The sequence below is a fragment of the Canis lupus genome, chromosome 5 (assembly GCF_048164855.1).
Source record: "Canis lupus baileyi chromosome 5, mCanLup2.hap1, whole genome shotgun sequence".
Taxonomy (NCBI): Eukaryota; Metazoa; Chordata; class Mammalia; order Carnivora; family Canidae; genus Canis; species Canis lupus.
Window position 1 is genome coordinate 25,388,145 of NC_132842.1, and position 19,425 is coordinate 25,407,569.

The 19,425-nt window shown below is 37.0% G+C and overlaps 1 protein-coding gene and 1 long non-coding RNA gene across 8 annotated transcripts in view; one reads left to right on the forward strand and one right to left on the reverse strand.

Moving 5' to 3' along the window:
* The window catches only part of LOC140633382 (uncharacterized), a 103,921-nt gene that overhangs the window by 66,887 nt on the left and 17,609 nt on the right, over positions 1 to 19,425 (reverse strand). For all 6 annotated transcript variants that reach the window (XR_012030980.1, XR_012030981.1, XR_012030984.1 and 3 more), the window contains exon 2: positions 8,382 to 8,499. This is a non-coding gene — a long non-coding RNA (uncharacterized lncRNA). The remainder of the gene's footprint in view (positions 1 to 8,381; positions 8,500 to 19,425) is intronic.
* The window catches only part of USP6NL (USP6 N-terminal like), a 169,200-nt gene that overhangs the window by 49,047 nt on the left and 100,728 nt on the right, over positions 1 to 19,425 (forward strand). The window lies entirely within an intron of this gene.

Below are 19,425 nucleotides of genomic sequence, written 5' to 3' on the forward strand. Positions count from 1 at the left end.
TTATTAACTATATGGCATGATGATTATTTACTGTTTATTAAGTGGAAGTGGGTCATCATAGAGGGCTTCATCCTCGTTGTCTTCACACTGAGTAGGCTGAGGAGGAGGAGAGAGCAGAGTTTGATCTTCCTATCTCAGGTATAGCAGAGATGGGGGTGGGGAAAGCAGGGGAAGCCGGCACAATTGGTGAAACTCTATGGAAACACATCATAATTTATGTCTGACTTTTTTTGCTTTTCCATTTTTCTAAAAATGTTTCTCTACTGTACCAACTGTTCTTCCACCACTGCTTTAGTTTCAGTGCTTGTACCATTAGGAGGGTCCATGTTGTAAAAGAAGTCAAAAGCAGTTATGAATAGTTGGACCCCTTCTAGCCAGAGTATCTGATTTCAGTTTGTTTTCTGGCTCTACTGTGACTGTGTCGTCTTCCTCATTGTTCAGCCCTGGTTCGGAAGCCTTCATCTCTATCAGGTCATCTCTTAATTCCTCCGGTGTGGTATCTATTAGCTCTTGAATTCTTCAGAGTTCTGTGTCTTGAAACCCTTCACCCCCTACCCCCATCTTTTTTGCCATATCCACAATCTCTTTCATGGTTTCCTTGATTGGCTCTGTTATAAATCCTGTGAAGTCATGCATAACATCTGGACACAGTTTTCTCCAGCAAGAATTTATTGTTTTTGCCTTGATGGCTTTTTTCTATAACGACCATGGCATCTTCAATACTGTAAGATTTCCAGACTGTCCAAATGTTCTTCTCTCTGTCTCTCTCTTCCATAGTGATAACAATCCTTTCTTTAGAGTGCTGTGCAATGAGTCTTAAAGGTCCTAATGAGCCCCAGGCTAGAGGCTGAATTAGAGATGTTGTGTTTGGGGGAAAGTAACCCACTTTGACTCCTTCAGTGTTGAACTCATGGGGTTCTGGGTGGCCAGGGACATTGTCCAGTATCAGAAGAACTTTAAAAGTCAGTCTGTTTCTGGCAAGGTACTAACTGACTTCAGAGACAAAGCATTGGTGGAACCAATCCAGGAAGAGGGTTCTTGTTGTCCAGGCCTTCTTGTCCAACCAAAAGATTGACAGCTGATGTCTATCTTTTCCCTTCAAGGCTCAGGCTTTATATATAAGGACAGTCTGATCATAAACCCGACTCCATTTGCACAATAAACAGTAGAGTTAGCCTGTCCCTTCCTGCCTTAAATCCTGAAGCTCCTTTCTTTTCCTTACTAATAAATGCCTTTTGTGGCATTTTTTTTTCTTTTTCTTTTTTTTTTTCTGGTAAGAAAAAAAAGTGCATTAAAAACCTGTTCAGGCTTCTGATTTTCTTAATGGTTCTGCAGACTTGTCTGCTGCCTCTTGGATGGCAGAAGCTGCTTCCCTTTTATCTTGACACTTATTAATTAATAAGCCAAACCTTTTTCTAAAATTATCAAACCATCCTTTGCTGGCATTAAAACATCTGACTTTAGACCCTTCGTCTTCTTTTTGCTTTAAGTTTTCACGTAATGACTTTGCTTTTTCTCTAATCATATTAGACTCTCTGTAGGTATGCCTTTCTTCTAGCAATTCTGCACCCACATAAATGCTGCATTTTCAACATGAGATAAGAGCTGTTTCATAAAAAAGTACAAGATTTTCCTTTTTCTTTTTTTTCCTTTTTCCTTTTTTTCCTACAATGGTCCTTATGCTGGATTCATTTATCTTGAAATGGTGGGCAGCTGCAGTTACAGGCCTCAATCTATGGTACATCTGATGCTACTTTTCCTTGTAATGTCATGACTTCTCCCTGCTTGTTGGGAGCACTTCCAGCATTACTAGTGGCACTTCATTTAGGCCTCATGATGTTATTCAGAGTTTACGGTATAGTACTAAACATGATGAAAAATATGTGGGAACCACCAGAGATTACTTTTTCCTGCCATATGCAGTTTATTGGAGAAACAGACTCCTCATGTGGAAGTGATTAGCATCAAGTGGTTGGCATTTTAAGTAGATAGCTTCAACACTTGAACTCACCACCATAGCCGCAGGAGGTGGCTATGAAATTATTACAGTGGTACAGTGTATACTACAGTTAGTTTTATGCACTTATGATTTAATATTGCAACTTTACATTTGTTTACATTTGATTGTGAATGGTGCCATGTAGGCTCTGTAAATGTGTGCATACTTTTTGATAAATTTTAACTTTTTATAATAGATTTATGTATATTTTATGGTAGTAAACAATAAAATAGACTAGTATCTACATATATTTTATACATTCATGGTGCACCTTTTTTGTGATTTTTGTCTCTATTTCTAGGGTGTGCTGTTCCTCTGCGAGTTTTTTTAGATTGTCTCAAATCTCCAAAAAGTTGTCCAGTATGTTTATTGAAAAAAGTCTGTGTAGGACTGTACAACTCAAAATCATGTTGTCCAAGGGTCAACTGTAAATGTTTTGTCTGAGAGTTTTTGCTTCCATTCTGTCTTTTAGCTGTGTTCTAGAAAAGAGTTAAGATGGTCAGAAACTGATCTCTAGATAAATGAAATATTATAGCTAATAATATAACAAATGGGTAGAGAAAGGTGTGACTCCTTTTGAGATATTTTGCAATATCTGATAGATAATGGTTTTTAGCTTATATTTAAAATACATGTTTTTTGCTGCACATGTTGGCCAAACTTGAGAAACTGAAGTCACCACATCTAGTATTCTTTTTTGTTTTAAAGATTTTATTTAGTTATTTTAGAGAAAAAGAACACACCAAGGGCAAGTTGGGGGGGAGGGGCAAAGGAAGAGGGAGAGAGAGAATCTGAAGCAGTCCCTGCTGAGCCCAGAGGCTGATGCCAGATTCTATCTCAGGACCCTGAGATCATGACTGGAGCCAAAATCAAGAGTTGGCCACTTAATTAAGCCATCCAGGTGCCCCAAACATCTAGTATTCTTGATTTAGTTGTTTGTTTGAAGTTTTTTATAATTTATAAAGAATTTCAAGCTCTTGGCCAACAAAGAATAACTTCATGAGAACTTGAGAAATGACTGCTTGTGGCAAACACTGTTCATTGCCCACCCAATATCCCTTCTCCCTCAAATCTTTACTAATGATGGGATTTTGATTTTGTTTGGAGTGATATTTTGCTCAGTTAAAAAAGCAAACCAATCAGACTGTATTTTCTGAGGTGGAAGTTAAAGACTGCTAGAGATTTCTGGGAAAGTTTTGCTTTCTGAGATAGTTATCTCTGCTTCCTTGTTATATATATTTTTTCTACCTGGAACATGAGTGTAATTCCTGGAGTTGTAGCAGCTATAATGTGAGCATGAGGACAAGAACAATATGGTGGAAGAGAAATATAGGAGTCTGGTGTTTGGTGAAACCAGTGAGCCTTTGCACAACCCTGACTTACCTCTAGACTTTTGGTTTATTACTTGTAGTTAAAGCAATCCCTACTAGTATATATCCTACGTGATAAAAAATAGGCAAAGTCAATCTTTTAAATAGCAGAATCTCTTAGCATGTAAACTCAAGCCCTGTTATAATGTATTTTATTTTTTGTTGGGCTTGGGTAGTCTTAATCACGAGTAGCATTTATCCTAAATTAAAACACAGATGTAGCTCTTATAATAGGATGAGGGGGAATCAGAAGGCCTATGAGTTAGCTCTACCATCATGTGACTTTAGGCACATAAGTGAATGTGTCTGTGTCATGGTTTTTTCTATCTATTCTGTGATGAGATGTTCTCTAAGATCTCAGAGAGCACTGAATTTCATATTCTGTTACTTTTCTTAAAGCCATTCCCACCCCACCCCCAACCCCGCCCCGGGCATGGTAAATGCTTAGATTAAAATAGCAGATGCATGGGATCCCTGGGTGGCGCAGCGGTTTGGCGCCTGCCTTTGGCCCAGGGCGCGGTCCTAGAGACCCAGGATCGAATCCCACGTCAGGCTCCCGGTGCATGGAGCCTGCTTCTCCCTCTGCCTGTGTCTCTGCCTCTCTCTCTCTCTCTCTCTCTCTGTGACTATCATAAATAAATAAAATTTAAAAAAAAAAGAAATCATGTAATTATAAAAAAAAAAAAATAAAATAAAATAGCAGATGCATAATGTCTACCTGGCTATCTTCACTCTTTCAACACATATACATAGATAGTAAATTGGGTTGTAGAAGTCTTAGAAAGTTGTGTAATTGGCTTACATATAAAAAGCCTTCTGGGACTTTTCACAATTTACTGCTGTGTTGATACATAGTAATTTGAGTGATTTAATGAAGAGAAAGGCAGCCCAGAAGAGGCTAATTGAGATCATGGACTATATTCAGGTTGATTGGGGTTTCAACCCTGCATTTGCTTTGCACTTATTAGCTGTGTGACCTTTGGCAACTTACTTAACATCGCTGTGCATAAGATTCTTTATCTAAGGTAGGGATGATAATAGGATGCACTTCATCAGAGTGTTGTGAGGATTGAGATGAGGATTAATATAAAGGACCTGCATTGTGGCTGGTATGTGGTAAGAGCTAAAATGTAAGCCACTGTTAATGTTTTTGTTGGTTCCCTTATTTTTATTGGCGTTCATACTGCCATTAATACTACCCTCCTGATATGTTATTAGGCTGCTAACTTGCTTATAGGTGTTTCTGTCCAGGACAGAACACGGGATTCTCTATGCACAGTGGTCAGACTCAGTATAGTGATGTTTAATCTTTACAACAGTTTCATTTCATTTATACTTCGAAAATTAACCAGTGCAGTTAGTCTTTAAATTTAGAAATATAATATTTGAAGTCAAAATTGTGTGTGTGCATGCCTAGGCAAAGTTAATTCGATAAGTTTTATCAAAACTGTGTTAGGGAAGTATATTTCTACTTACAGATTTTACCTGTTTTAAAAATACTATTTTAAAGAAAAATGGGTCCATTTTATTGTTCATTGGTCCAGTGTGTCATTGTCTTAACTGGTAAAGAATTTTGGAAGTAATGCAGTGAATTTTGCAGTCACTCATTGGTTGAGACTAAATTATTTGTAAAGTTTTCTTCAGATTGTTAAAATAAGAATTGCAAGCAGTAGACATCCTGAGTAACGTTCCTTTCTTGGGTGCCAGTAGGGTTGTACTCTGTAGTAATTAAGAGCATCATCTGAACTCTGTCCAACATGGTACACTAGCCTCTAATGCATGGTTGTTTAAATGTCAACAACTTAATAACCTAAATAATTAAAATTAAGGAAAATAAAAAATTGAGTTCTTCATTCATGCTAGCCACATCATAAGTGCCCAGTAGCCACATTGTAGAGAGGTCTGTTGGGCACCACTGGATAGATTGTATAGCCAGACTGCCTGGGCTTCTATCTTGAATCCACAACCTTCTAGTCCTGTGACCTTGGGCAAGTTATGTAATTTCTCTGTGCTTCAGTCTCCTTATATGTAAACGTGGGTTAATAACAGCAGTCAAAGTTCTTACAAGGTTGTTAATGGGGATTAAATGAATCAACATTTGTAAAGTGCTTATAACAGCCTTTGGCGCATAGTAACTATGTTTGTTAAATAAACAAGTGTGCATAGTGTGTTTAGATTTATTACCCTTTGTTATTAGTAATGTGTAGTGATTATATTTTTTGTCCTTAATGTATTTTTTCATTGCCCGTTTGAGAAAAAAATTTGTATGTATCAACCTGTTTGGGTGCATTTTTCATTTTTTATTGGACCACCTTTTCGAATAATGTTTCTGTCATGCATTTTAGCTTAAAAATTCATGTGAATGTTCATTGCTCTCAGGGTGAAGCATAGTCTCCTTTGTTAGGCATTTTGAGACGGTGCATTTTGAGACATTTTGAGAGTTCCATCCTGCCTATCCCAACTCATTTTTCACTACCATTAATTTTAGCCCTTCGTTCTATTTTTTAAGTTAATCGCTGCTTTAGTTAAAAATATTTGATGGTGATGGTTTCATTCTTGAAATGGTATATAAGCTCTCCCAGAATGGGTAGTATTAGGATCTGTGCATTTAGTAAATGCTCAGGGTATGCTTGTTGAATAAAAGAATCTTCAGATTTTGAAATGCAATCAGTATTTCTATTAATATCAAAACACAGTTGTCCAAGTAATTTCTGAAGTAAAGGGAATTTAAAACCCATTCTACCATCTGTGATGTCAGTACCAGAAATGTGCTCCATCGTGTAAAGCTCTACCACTTGTCTATATTTGTCTCAGTGGGGAGACTGCATAATAGTTCTTGTCACTATAGGTCACTACCTTACATCATGGTGACATGTAGAGCACCCTTCAGTGACACAGTTAATGATTTTCTGATGATACATTCTTAAAGGATGCTGATTTTATATTGGTTTCCTCACTTCTTTCAGGAAACTTAAAGATCTTCCATGTTCTTTGATCTGCTGTATGTGGCTTCTTTCTGTGTTTTTCCTGATTATGCTCAAGTGCTTATACACTTGGGACAGGGATATAACAAAGGGGGAGGGGAAGTTAAATCAAAAGGAAAAAAATACCATTTCATATAACAGTAAAACTTATTTTTTTAAAATAATAATGATATCTAGGTATAATTTAGGTGGTTTTCACTTTAAACAGGTTATCTCCACAAGAGGAAAAAAGTGTAAAAAATTGAACATAAACTTCTGTAGAAGTATGGCTCTGATAGAAGATTGTGCGGAATCTCTGTGTGTTACTACAAGTTGCTTAATGTAAAAGAATAGCAGTGGCAAGTCTGTGATTACCTATGGATAGGTGCATTTTGGATAATGTGTACTGTCACTAATACATGTTGTGCAGGCTACCATGTAAATTATATCATGGAGAACAGAATGATTATTATAAAACCAGTGATGTGAGTCAGATTTATCTATGGTCTTGCAGTGCGATTGGAAATTCTCAGACATTTTCTCTAAGACATTGGTTCAATATCCTCTGATACTCTCTTAGGTTTTTTAGAGATGGCATGGGTTATGGTTGGGAACTGGTACAGTGTTCTACCTGACAATGATTTAGGGTAACCTTTTGTGTGTATCTTTGATCATTCTACTATTATATATGTACTTAGGGTTATTTTTTAAAGTGCTGTGCCTTTATTAAACTGTGAGCTTTGTGAGGGTAAGGACACAATTCTTTCATACTTTTGGAAAAAAGTTAATTCTGAAGAATGTAGTGTTCATGAACTTGCTTAGGATTTGTTTCTCTATAGCTTATTAGCAAAGTGACAAGTGCACATATGGATAATAGATAATTGGAATATTTAATCAGTTACCTAATGACTGAGAGGATTTGATTCCTACTTTTTATTATTCTATTACTGAAACACATTGCCCACTAGATACTATAAACATTCTCTAGAGAACAATTAGGTTTGCAGTGAGTTATTTTATTTTGAATGCTATTTGGAATTAAATGTTTATTTGTACCACTATCTTGATATAATCTAAATGTAATTTAAAAGTACTGCAGTGTCTTCATTCAGATAACTTGTTACCCTTTTAAAAATGGGTTGCTTGAGTATTGTTTCTCTTCCATTTGGCAGACACCAGATGCAGTAATTAATAAAGGTCATTATGCTACTTAGTCATGGCGAGCTTTTAACGACTGTTACCTGAACATCTGCTGGTTTCATCATTGTGGTTACCAATAACATCCAACACAGTGTAGATGCTGTACTTTGGAAATCTGACTTGGGTTAATCTACATTACTATGAAAGAACATTTTAATATTCTTTTAAGTTTTAAATAATTGTGGGAAAGCACTTATTTTTCTGTAAAATGAACCATCAACAATGTCATTGAAAAACTTTTGGAATGGTTATACTTGATAATCCTGGCATCCTATGGGGCTGAATGTGCAATTCTAGGAATTGTCTGTGCAGAATTGGGTTGGGGGAAGCAGTGACTTTCCCATGAGTTCTGCTTATCCTCTGAAACCTTAACTGGAAATGTGGGGTTTGGAGTGGAGCTGAAAGGAAAGAAAAATTCATCCAGACACTACTGGAAGAAAGTCGAAGAGTAAGAGAGGGTATACTGATTATGGGGTTTCCAAAAATAAGACCAAGTATTTTTTAAATTTTGAAATAAAGTGCTCGATTTGGTATATACTACAATTGAAATAATTACAGTTACCACAAGTAGCAAAACATTATACTGAGAGATCCCGCAGTACCCTTTACGCAGTCTCCCACCCCCATAGTTACATATGAAAACCAGGATATTGACATTGTTGTAACTTAACAGATTTTATTCGGATTTCACCAATTCTACATGCATTGTGTGTGTGTGTGTGTGTGTGTGTGTGTGTGTGTGTGTGTAGTTTATGCAGTTATCACATGTATAGATTCTTGTAACCACTATGCTTAAGATCATGCAGAATGGCTGAAAGTCCAGGGAGGATGCACTCTGTAGGTAGTTACCGTGGTATAGTGATGCCTTCAGTGACTTGGCTCTTTTCATTTTTCTCTTCAGTCACACTCAGTCATTGTCCTGATGTTTGCAAGATAGCTGCTGCATCTCCATCCTTAGATCCAAAAGCTAGACCAGAAGAAAAAGGAAAAGGGGAAATCTAGAATGGGTGTCCCTTGTATAAAGAGAGTATAAGCTTAAACCACGAGCCAGAACTGTATCACGTGGCTACATGGTGGCGTAAGTAGCAAGTATTTTGTGACTTGAAACACTTGCTGAAAAGATTTGGGGTTCTTTTGGTAAAGGAGATGTAGGAATATTGTATAGGCAACTAGAAATGTTCATTAGAGAATGCAGATTTAAAGAGCAATGAAATATCAAGTGTGCCTAAAACTGGCTAAAATTAAAAAATATGAATAATGTTCAGTGTGATGAAAGAGGTACTAACATATTGATTGGTATACTTTTTGGTGGGGAATTTTGGTATTCTTTATCAAAATTAGAAATTGTATTTCATCTGGTTCATCATTTTGAATCTGTGATTCTGTTTTGTAGAACACACCATTCCTGCATATGTACATAAAGATCTTCACTGGGGCATTGTTTATGTAATATGAAACCACCTGAAATTATCTGAATAACTATCAGGAGAAAGATTTGTACATAATGATATATCCATTCAGTGGAGTACAGTACAGCCAGCCATTAAAAATAATAAGCTTGTGGGGTGCCTGGGAGACCCGGTTGCTAAACAACCAACTCTTGGCTTAGGTTCAGGTCATGATCTCAGGGTCATGAGATCGAGCCTTGTGTTGGGCTCCACACTTAGTGGGGAGTCTGCCTGAGATTCTCTCTCTGCCTCTGCCTCTCCCTCTGCTCACGCTTGTGCTCCATCTTTCTCAAATAAATAAGTAAACCTTTTTAAAAAAAATAATAAGCTTGCTTTGTATAAACACACCTGGAAAATAGCCATGAAATATAGTAGGTAGAGAAAAACAGCAGAACAGTGTTTATGGTATGATTGTGTTGCGTGCCCTCTAGTATGTATATATGTGTTTATGTATGTGTTTTTCTGCATGAGTGTGTGTGTGTGTGTGTGTGGTATGATTATATCTGTTTTGGAATATGCAGAAGAAAAAGATTTTATGGAAACACAACAAAAACAGTTAACACTGGGAAGTGGGTTTGGGAAGGCAGTATGGGGGAAGGAGTTTTCATTTTCTTTAAACCCATCTGTATTGGAGATCCCTGGGTGGCTCAGCAGTTTGGCGCCTGCCTTTTGCCCAGGGCGCGATCCTGGAGACCCGGGATTGAGTCTCGCGTCGGGCTCCCTGCATGGAGTCTGCTTCTCCCTCTGCCTGTGTCTCTGCCCCCCTCTCTCTCTCTCTCTGTCATGAATAAATAAATAAAATCTTAAAAAAAAGCAAAACAAAACCCATCTGTATTGTCTGAATATTTTATAAGTATATAATAACTGTTCAGTTAGAAATGAAGCGTTCTATAATGTAATGTTTTTGGATGCTTGAAACACAAACTTTTATACTTTAACTTTCTGGATGAAACTACTTAAAATTTTATTTTGCCATTTTATGCCATAGAGTATACTAAATATTTTTTTTTTTTTTTTAGTAACTCAGGGCCTAAATGAGATATTTAGGGCTGCTGAATATACTCCAAATAGATTTATATTAAATGCTTTTTAAATCTTCCTTGTAAATTTTTTAACTTTCTGATTCCTTATGCAGGCAGTTGTACATTACCAGCGGATCAGCCTTTAATAGTCCACCCTAGTCTAATTTTCTGATTTAATCAATCTGGTTTTAACTATGTCTAAAAATAGTTCAGAATAAAAACAGAATAAAATAGTTCTGAATGAAAGTTTTGAGGAATCGTCTAAGAATGTTTATTTGTTATTCGAACACCTACTTTTTAGAGGCCTCGTTTTCTTCTTTGGTTAGCTATATTTTAGTTATGTGTGGGGGCTTGATATGTGAAGGTTGCTACATCTCTAGGGATCTCTTACGATCAGATGTCCATTCTCTTTAGAGAAACTTATTAATTATAGTAGTAAGGAAAGGGCATAGGATGTTTTAGGGCAAAAAAAAAAACCAAAACCCTGAAGCTTCAAATATTTGCATTGTGTTTTTGTTTCTTAAAGATAAGATGATTCTTCCCTTTGTTGCCAAGTTCATGATAACCATTGTAATGTATCTGGAGCCTGTAAATCAGACTGGGGTTTGAATCCTGGCACTGTCATGTACTAGCTGAGTGACTTTTCTGATCCTCAGTTTTCTTACATTTAAAAGCCTATTTTACTTAATATTAGTGTGTATTTTGTAATTGCCTAGATGATACACTCAGAGATTGCTGTGAATGTTATGTGGAGATAGTTTATGGGTTATATCTGGCACACAGTGAGAACTCAAATAGTGACTATTCTTATATGGGATAATATGAAATTTGAGATTTGCATATGTATTGTGCTTTTTCAGAATAAAACAAGACTTTATTTTATTCATTATATTTTTAGAGAATTATTATCCTTAAGTGCAGAAAACTTGGACAACATAGAGCACACTGGGAAATTATTTTTTGGAGATCCTTTAATTTCCTTACTCAGGAAAATCTTTGTTAATATTTTATTGTCAGCCATTCCAGCCTTTTTTCCATTTACAACTACTACTTGCTTTGTAGGCTAGATCCTGACTCCTTAAAACCTTGCATGGTATGGTGGCACATCAATTTTACAAATAAGGGAAATGAGGCTGAGAGGGATTAAGATCAGGTTACTGATAAGTGTTAGAGCTTGTGTTCATAATCAAGACTAATGTGTTACTGGAGCAACACAGGACTCCCCTCCCATCTAGCTGAAGGCAGTCCTCTCTCCCTGTGATAAGTTTATGGCATTTTGTGTTTATAAGATGTTTAGGTTGTACTTTGTGATTGCTCAAGAAAGCGAATAAGCTTTGGGCTTAATATATTGTTTTCCCATATATTATTGTAGTATAACATTACTTAGATGATATGCATGTTTGGAGCTCCATAAATGTTAAATTAGTAATAATGGAGATAAAAATGAGACTTTGTACTACCTTGAAGTGATTATAACTCTCTAAGCTCTAGAAAGTGGTATCACTGTGGTGCTTGGAATGCACTATGTATACATTTTAGATGTTGAATTACTGAATGGTTTGGGAAATGATTTTAAAGTTTTGATGTTTTATTGTACTCAAAAATGATTAAGCAAGTTATAGTCTTATTTTTATGGTATTTCTGAATCTAATTTTCCTTTCCATGTGTCAGGGTAAGAAGTAATTGTTATTTGGGCCAGTGAATATTGCCTTTAATTTAAACTACCTAAAGCATTTGTGCACTTATTTCTAATATTCAGAAACCCTCCTAGTTTGTATGTTGTATTGTATATTCTGTCTGCAAAGTACTTTAGGTGCACGCGCATGCGCGCACACAAATCTCTTCCTCACGAGGACTTACCTTCATTGCTATATGTGGGCCTTTAGCTCAGAGAATTCAGCTATTTGTGATTGCCAGTATTTTGGAGACTGTAATGTCATCATTATAGAAGTCTTTAACCTAGCTTGACTTAATGGCTTGCATTGCTTTTATAATGATTTTTTTTGTTCAGAAGTAGGGTTCTTTGTTTTTTTATTTTTATTTATTTATTTGAGAGAGCAAGAGCACAAGTAGAGGGAGGAAGAGGAGCAGAGGGAGAGGGAGAAGCAGATTCCCTGCTGAGCAGGGGAATCCCAGTGTGGGGTTTGATCCCCAGATCCTGGGATCATGACCTGAGACGAAAGCAGATGGTTAACCAACTGAGCCACTCAGGTGCTTCTTTTGTTTTGTTTTTAACATTAGTTAGTTATTTGGAATGTATTCATCTAGACAGTTACAAAACATGAACTAATGTTAAGCAAAATAAGCTATGGTTAGTTGTAGGAATTATATGTCAAACTTAGATACTATCACAAAAACTCCGGGAAAAAAGTTACTGGATTTCTTCTGTATTTTTAGCAGAGGAGAATTGGATCTGTTTCAGTTCTTTAGAAACTTCAGTTTGATGTGACTTTCAGTATGATTAGGATTAAGTGGGTGTCGTTTAAAGTTAATGTAGTGAATTAGATGTGATAATCTGTAGAGGTGTGAGGTTGTTGAAAAGCTGACTGTATTTGGGCAAGAAGTATAGTGTGTCCTGGTTATGGGGTCTGTGGATGGATTGTTGGGAATTCCACAACCACGAAAGGGGATCAGACTTTCAAGGATTATTTTTGACACACTGAGATTTATCCTATAGATATTCAGATATAGACATCCAGAAAGCAAAAGGATATGAGGTTAGCATTCAGGTGGTATAAGGTGGAGGGATATAGATGTAGGAGGCATCATTTCAGGAGTGTATGTAGTCACTCATGGGAGAGAAGACAAGAAGAAAGAACCTAAGGAAAGGAAACCATGGTAGGAAGGGAGACAGACCCCACAGATGATAATATTGTCTTGTACAAGGACATTAGTGCACATACTGGTACAAGTGGAATTTATTCGGGGGCAGGAGAAGCGGGGAAGAAGAGGGCAGGCTTTCAGAGGCTTTTTGGTTGCTCTCCGATAGGACTCTTGCCAACTTTACATCCATTTTGTGTCTGTGCAGCTGGATGTGGCTGGAGAATCCGTCACAACATTCAGACTAATCGTACTTTAAATTCATTATCATCAGCTTGAGGTGGGCTTTTCATGCTGCCTCACAGTCATCCTGTATCATCCTGCTGCCCTCATATCAGTGATGATCTCCATTCCCCACTTTTCTCAAACCTTCACCATCTTTGCCCCACACCCAGTTCTCAGCTGGTTGTCGTCCTTCTTTCCTGAGAAACATGAAGCTGATTGCCTCAGTGGACTACAAGACTAACACTTGCAGAGTTCCCAAGGTGACATCAGCTGAACCCGTGTACTGTGCCCGTTCCTGCTGTAGAGGACATCTCTCCTCCTGTGTAATGCAGCCCTGCTCCATGTGCACTCCCCTCTTTCTCTCACCCACTCCTGCACGTAACTCACTCAGCTCCCCATTCTTTCTGTGTCCCCAGTGCCTCTCCCCTAATGGGTCGTTCCCATCATTCCACCATGTATTTTTATTTCTCTCAGCAGATGAAAAATTACTTCATCTGACTTTACCTCCTTTGCCAGTAGCCATTCCATTTCTTTGTCTCCCTTTGCAGTAGAGCTCCTCCGAGGAGTTGTCGGTACTCACTTTTCACTGTCTCCTCTTCCATTTTCTTTTAAATCCACCTCAGCCAGACTTTCAGCCCCATGACTCCAATTTAACATTGGTGGCAATCCAATTTAAAATTTGCTTTTAAAATCATAAGTCTTATTTGAATTAGAATATGTTATTCATACCACTTTAAATTTCTGTGTTAAGTATAATATATTTAGGGAAATGTGTAGATTTTACCATTCTTCTATAGTTGCTATGGTTGTATCATAAAGAGGAAATTAAAATGGAAACAAATTTTAATTGCTGTTCTATCACATTGGGTACCACACTTGTTGGCTTTGTAATATTAGGCCCCATATGTCTCTTTTTGTGACTGTTCCTTAATCCTTTCCACTACTAAGAAGTTGTCTAGCTTTGACCAAGCAGATGGTTTCAGATTTCCCTCTATTATTTTGAATGAAATTGTGAATGAATAACTGAGCTGAGTGAGCATGAAAATAATTAGCATGTGGGGGGGGTGGGGGGCAGTTAATACAGAAAGAAAACAAAATATTCAGCGACGTTAATCTGATGTATAATTAATTACATCCATAATTGTTAAAGGGTTGTATGGTTTAGCTTTTAGTAATCTGTTAAAAATTCTTTTGAGGATATGGAGTTGTTTTAGAATTTTCTTAAAATCCTCTGGTTATGACCCCAAAGTCCATGGGCTTTTTCCTTTTACAAAAGGAATATTAAAAATCCAGTTCCTAAAAAAAAAAAAAAGAAAAAGAAAAAGAAAAAATATCCAGTCCTTCAGTTGGTGGTACCCTGAAGTTGAGAGCAAGATTAATTGACTCAAGAGTATTGAGTATAAATTGATTTATTGTTAAGAAGAGATTTAGAGAGGTCTGACTCTTCCAGACCTTTCTGAATATTAAAAATCTTCTAATCTGTGAATTGGCCTGTTTTTCCTTTTAATTCTGCCAATTTTTGCTTTATATATTTTGAACTTATTAGGTTCACACTTAGGTCTTCTTCCTGGATTGATTCTTTTGTTGCTGTGAAATGTTCCTTTTTATCTCTGGTAATGATTCTTGCCTCAGTCTGCTTTGTCTAGTATCCTTACAATGATAACAACTTTCTTTAAATTCATGTTTGCATTATATCTCTCTCCCCGTTCATGTTACTTTCAAACTTTCTGTCCTTAAGATAGGTCTCCCCCCTCCCCCTCCTCCTCCTCCTCCTCCTCCTCCTCCTTCTTCTTCTTCTTCTTCTTCTTCTTCTTTTTTTTTTTATATTTAATTAATTTATTTATTTGAGAGAGAGTGAGTGAGAGCAGAGGGGCAGGGCCATAGGGAGAAGCAGACTCCACATTGGGCAGGGAGCTTGATGCAGGGCTCAATCCCAGGACCCTGAGACCATGACTTGAGCTGAAGGCAGCTGCTTAACCGACTGAGCCACCCAGGTGCCTTAAGATGGGGCTTTTCTAAGTAGCATATATATCTATATGGTTTTTAAAAAACTGATTATTTTAATCTTTTAATTGGAATGGCTCAGTCTGTTTACATATATATTGCGGTCATGTTTGGGTCTAAATCTTTCTATATTCTCACCTATTTTAAATTCTTTTTCTGTCATTTCTTACCATCTTTTACATTATTCAAATAATTTTTATTATCCATTCTCACACCTATTAGTTTGTTGGTTATAAGTTCTTTTGCTACTCTTTGGTGTTACTCTAGATTGCATTATTCATCCTTGACTTCTTAGATTATATAATAAATTAGTGCTATTCCATCCCTTTTTTCTCTTCTTGTTTCCGTTTATATATTTTCTACTGATTTGTCTTCTAGATTATTAATCCTCTTGTTAGCTGTATCTAATCTACTGATAAGCCTGTCTGTTGAATTTTTAATTTCAGTGGTTGTATTTTCCAGTCATAGAATATTCATATGATTCTTTAAAAAAAGAAAAGATGCCAGATCTTTGGTGAAAATCTCCATGTTGTTACCACTTTTCCTGAACATATTAATTACAAACTTTAAAAAAATCTGTCTGATACTGCAGTATCTGTTTTACCTTGTAGGCCCCTCCCCCTTTTGGGTGTTATTTCTTCATAGGTCTGCAAAGTCTTTGTTAAATGGTAGCTACTGTATATGAAAAATTTGTGGAGATTTTGGATAAACTCACAGCTCCTGGCAGGCAGCTAGCGATGAGGCAGAGCAACTTAGTCCATCATATTTGAGCTGTTGCAAGTCTGAATTTTAGGATTTATAAGGCCTTATTTATTTCTAGTTCTCCATGAATCCTAGGGTATTGTCATTCAGGGACCTCAGCTGGACATATGGGGTGCCTACCAGGTTCCTGCCTCATTGATGGGGGTCCTGAACTCCAGTTTTTTGTCTTCTTAGGACTTGGAGACTGACAACAACTCTGGTTAGTTTTTAAACTGTTTTTGGTACTGTCTACTTGGCAGTCTGTGATGCTTATGAATGGGCAAATGAATCGAGGAGTTAAGCAGCTGAAGTTGTAGGTTGGCATCTCTTTGTTTTCTTTCTCTGAGGGATCTTGGCCCTCAGGCCCTGGCTGTCCTGGCTATCCTGAGTTCTAGTGTGAGACTGAGAAATACTGATTTTCTGCCTCTTAGCAGTTTTTATCTAAGGACAGTATTTTTACTCCTTTTCTGTGGTGCAAATTGTCCCCCCTCCCCACACCCAGCCACCCATCTTCCTTCATTCTTACTGTCTGTAATACAGATATGATGGATGGGGATCTGGCAACCCTCTTTGCACCATGAGGTAACCTTGAGGATATAAGCCTTAAAGAGGATGAGGAGAAGAAAGAGAGGGTTGAGGAACCTGAATTCCTGTTGACTCTGTATATAGAGTCCTCTTATCAGACCTAGATGACTTAGTTCTAGATTTCTTAGACATCAGGAAAGAAATCAACGTCTTCTGTTGTTTTAGCCTTGCTATTTTAGGTTTATGTTATACCCAGATGAATCTAATGCCAATTCATAAAGTGAGGGTTCCTGGAATCAGTATAAGTGTATATTCACATAGCGTACTAAGAGTCATTACTTTCAGCCTTTTGTTTAGTTGTGACATCCATGGTAAATGACATACACCTGACTGAATAGTCTTGTGGACAGGTCCTTTGATATATTTGCCCAAATGCTGTCACTTTAATTTCTACAGAAGCAAACACGAAAATTCAAGTTAGTGAGAGGCATCTTCCTATAGAGAAAGACTTGACAAATTCAAGTGTTGTTATTATTATTGGCAAGTTACTGATGACACACCTACCACATTATCCCAGTAGACCATACAGGGGGATTACAGTACACTGTGTTGAAACGGTATTTTCCTTTCATTCAACAAATAAAATTTCACGGACAAAATATGGCTGTAGACTAATGTGGTCATGGGGGAAATGAAAAAAAAGTAAGGGATGATTAAAAAAAATTCAGAAATTAGTGACAAATTACATGTAGAGGGATCAAAGAAAAAAATGTTAAAGATGATGCTAAATAAGCTTCTGAATTTAAAATCTGGCATAGTCATGCTATTGGTACAGAAGTAGGCAAATTAGGGAAGGGTTCCTTGCAAGGAAATAAATATTTCATGACTTAAAAATAAGAGCATGTTTAATTTAAGAAATAGTTCTTCTTCTTGGTATATATGAATTCTTTGCATAATGTGGATTATATTATACCAACATGAAAGAATTTTCTTTCCTATTCCCACCCTAAGGATATTGCAGGACTTTACCTAACCCCGGGTTGCAGCTGTTCCCTTACACATCGCAAAGCTGCTTCTATCCATAGATAGTATTTCAGGAACTAGTTTTAAAACCATTTTCATTCGAATGTATGTGGCAGAACTATGACTCCCTTGAAAACAGGCATTCAGCCTAAAACAGCACTATTTCCTTATTTTGACAAAGATTATAATGGCATCTTAGGACTTATGGTAGTATCTGTTCACATTTTTGAGGTATGCACTTAAGAATGACTCACTATCCTGACTCACTTGTTGAAGTTTACTGTCATTCAAAAGCTCTTTCATTCTGCTTTTCTTTTTCTGGCTTTACTTTTTTCCCCAGTGAATAGAATTATTGTAGTAAGTCTCACATTGCTGAATATAACCTTTGTTTTTTCTTAATTGGTGCGTATATGCCACGCCTCTAGGCATATTCAAAGCTTTTACTTGTGATGGCTGGCATTTTGCTGTTCAGTCTTGGCAGGAAGTACAGTATAGTGAGAACTAATAGAGCGTGAGAATAGTGAGACGACAAGCTCACTTGTTAATAGAATGAATGTATAAATACTACATAATTTATGTTAGCAGATATATGTGTCTTTTGTTTGGGAATATACTATAAATTAGGTTGTACCTAGTTAAAGCCTATTCCAGGAAGTGTCATCAGGCATCATAATTGAGCTGGCCCAATTGTTTGAAAGAATATTTGATCAAACAAAATTCTAGGCAAATAATCTGAATAGTCCTTAGAGTTTATGATAGGATCCAACCAATAACTTCAGATTCGGTGAACAGAACCAAACAATCCGTTGTAGAAATTCAGTGAGTTTTGCTACACTGCATGTAGACATTAGCACTTGATTACTTGTACAAGATTTGGAGGAGGCCTATTTGTGGTATCACTGCTTAATGGCTATCTAATCATTGCCCATTATTAACCTCTCCAAGTCTTAGTTTTCTCATCTCTACAATGGTACCAGTGTCACTAGAGTTGTGATTGGGATTAAATTAGAAAATTCTTGTTCATTCAGTCATTCAGGAAGTTTATTGAACCTCAGTTATGTGTCAGTACTGAGGCATTGATTTAGAGTGTTAAATAAAATGAGGTGAACCGATCTGTGGGTTCAATGGAGAAGGCAGAAAACAAACAAGTAAACAAAGGAAATCATTCAAATTATGGTATTTTCTTTAAAGAAGGTATCAAGGTGCCATGAAAGAGAACAACTGAAGGAAGATCTCCCTGAAGAGGTAGCTCTTAGGTTGTGATGGGAAGAGCAGTAGGAATGAGCTGTATAGAGAGTTGGAGAGAATTCCAAACAACTGGAATAGAAGAATGTGGGATGGCCCTGAAGCATAATGAAAAAGGGGGATGCTGTGCTTGCTACTAAGAACTAAAATAAGGCCTGTGTATTGTTTGCAAATGGTGAAAGTGGGATAAATAGCTGTTGGTGATCTGTATGGGGCCTAGCCATAGTCTTTGATTAATGTTAGTTGCTATCATTGTTACAGTTACAATCATTTTTTACTTTATTTAGAGGTCACTTAAAAACTTGAAAGAAGCAGGGGCCCCTGGATGGCTCAGTAGGTTAAATATCTGCCTTTGGCTCAGGCCATGATATCTGGGTCCTGGGATCAAGTTCCACGTTGGGCTCTGTGCTCAGGGGAGTCTGCTTCTCCCTCTCCCTTTACTTCTGCGCTTGCTCCTTCTCTTTCTCTCTCTCTCTCAAATAAACAAAATCTTAAGGAAAAAAAAAAAAAACTTGAAGGAAGCAAATGGTTTCCAAAGTAGGTGCAACAAAGTCAGTGCATTGAAACTTGTGTTTGCTGTTTTGAAAGACCATTAGTCCCTCACACAGAGCCTGTTGGTGATTATTTTTCATATTGTTGATGTAAGTTTGGTTATTTGATGCTATAACAGTCTTGAAGTCCAAATTGGGCGTAAATTTCAGTAATAAAAATAAAACTCAAAGTGTAGTGATTGTTAAAAATGTGAGATTATGAAATCTTTCTAAAGAAAGATTTATTGAGGTATAATTTGCATACAGTAGGGCAGCCCCGATGGCTCAGCGGTTTGGTGCCATCTTCAGC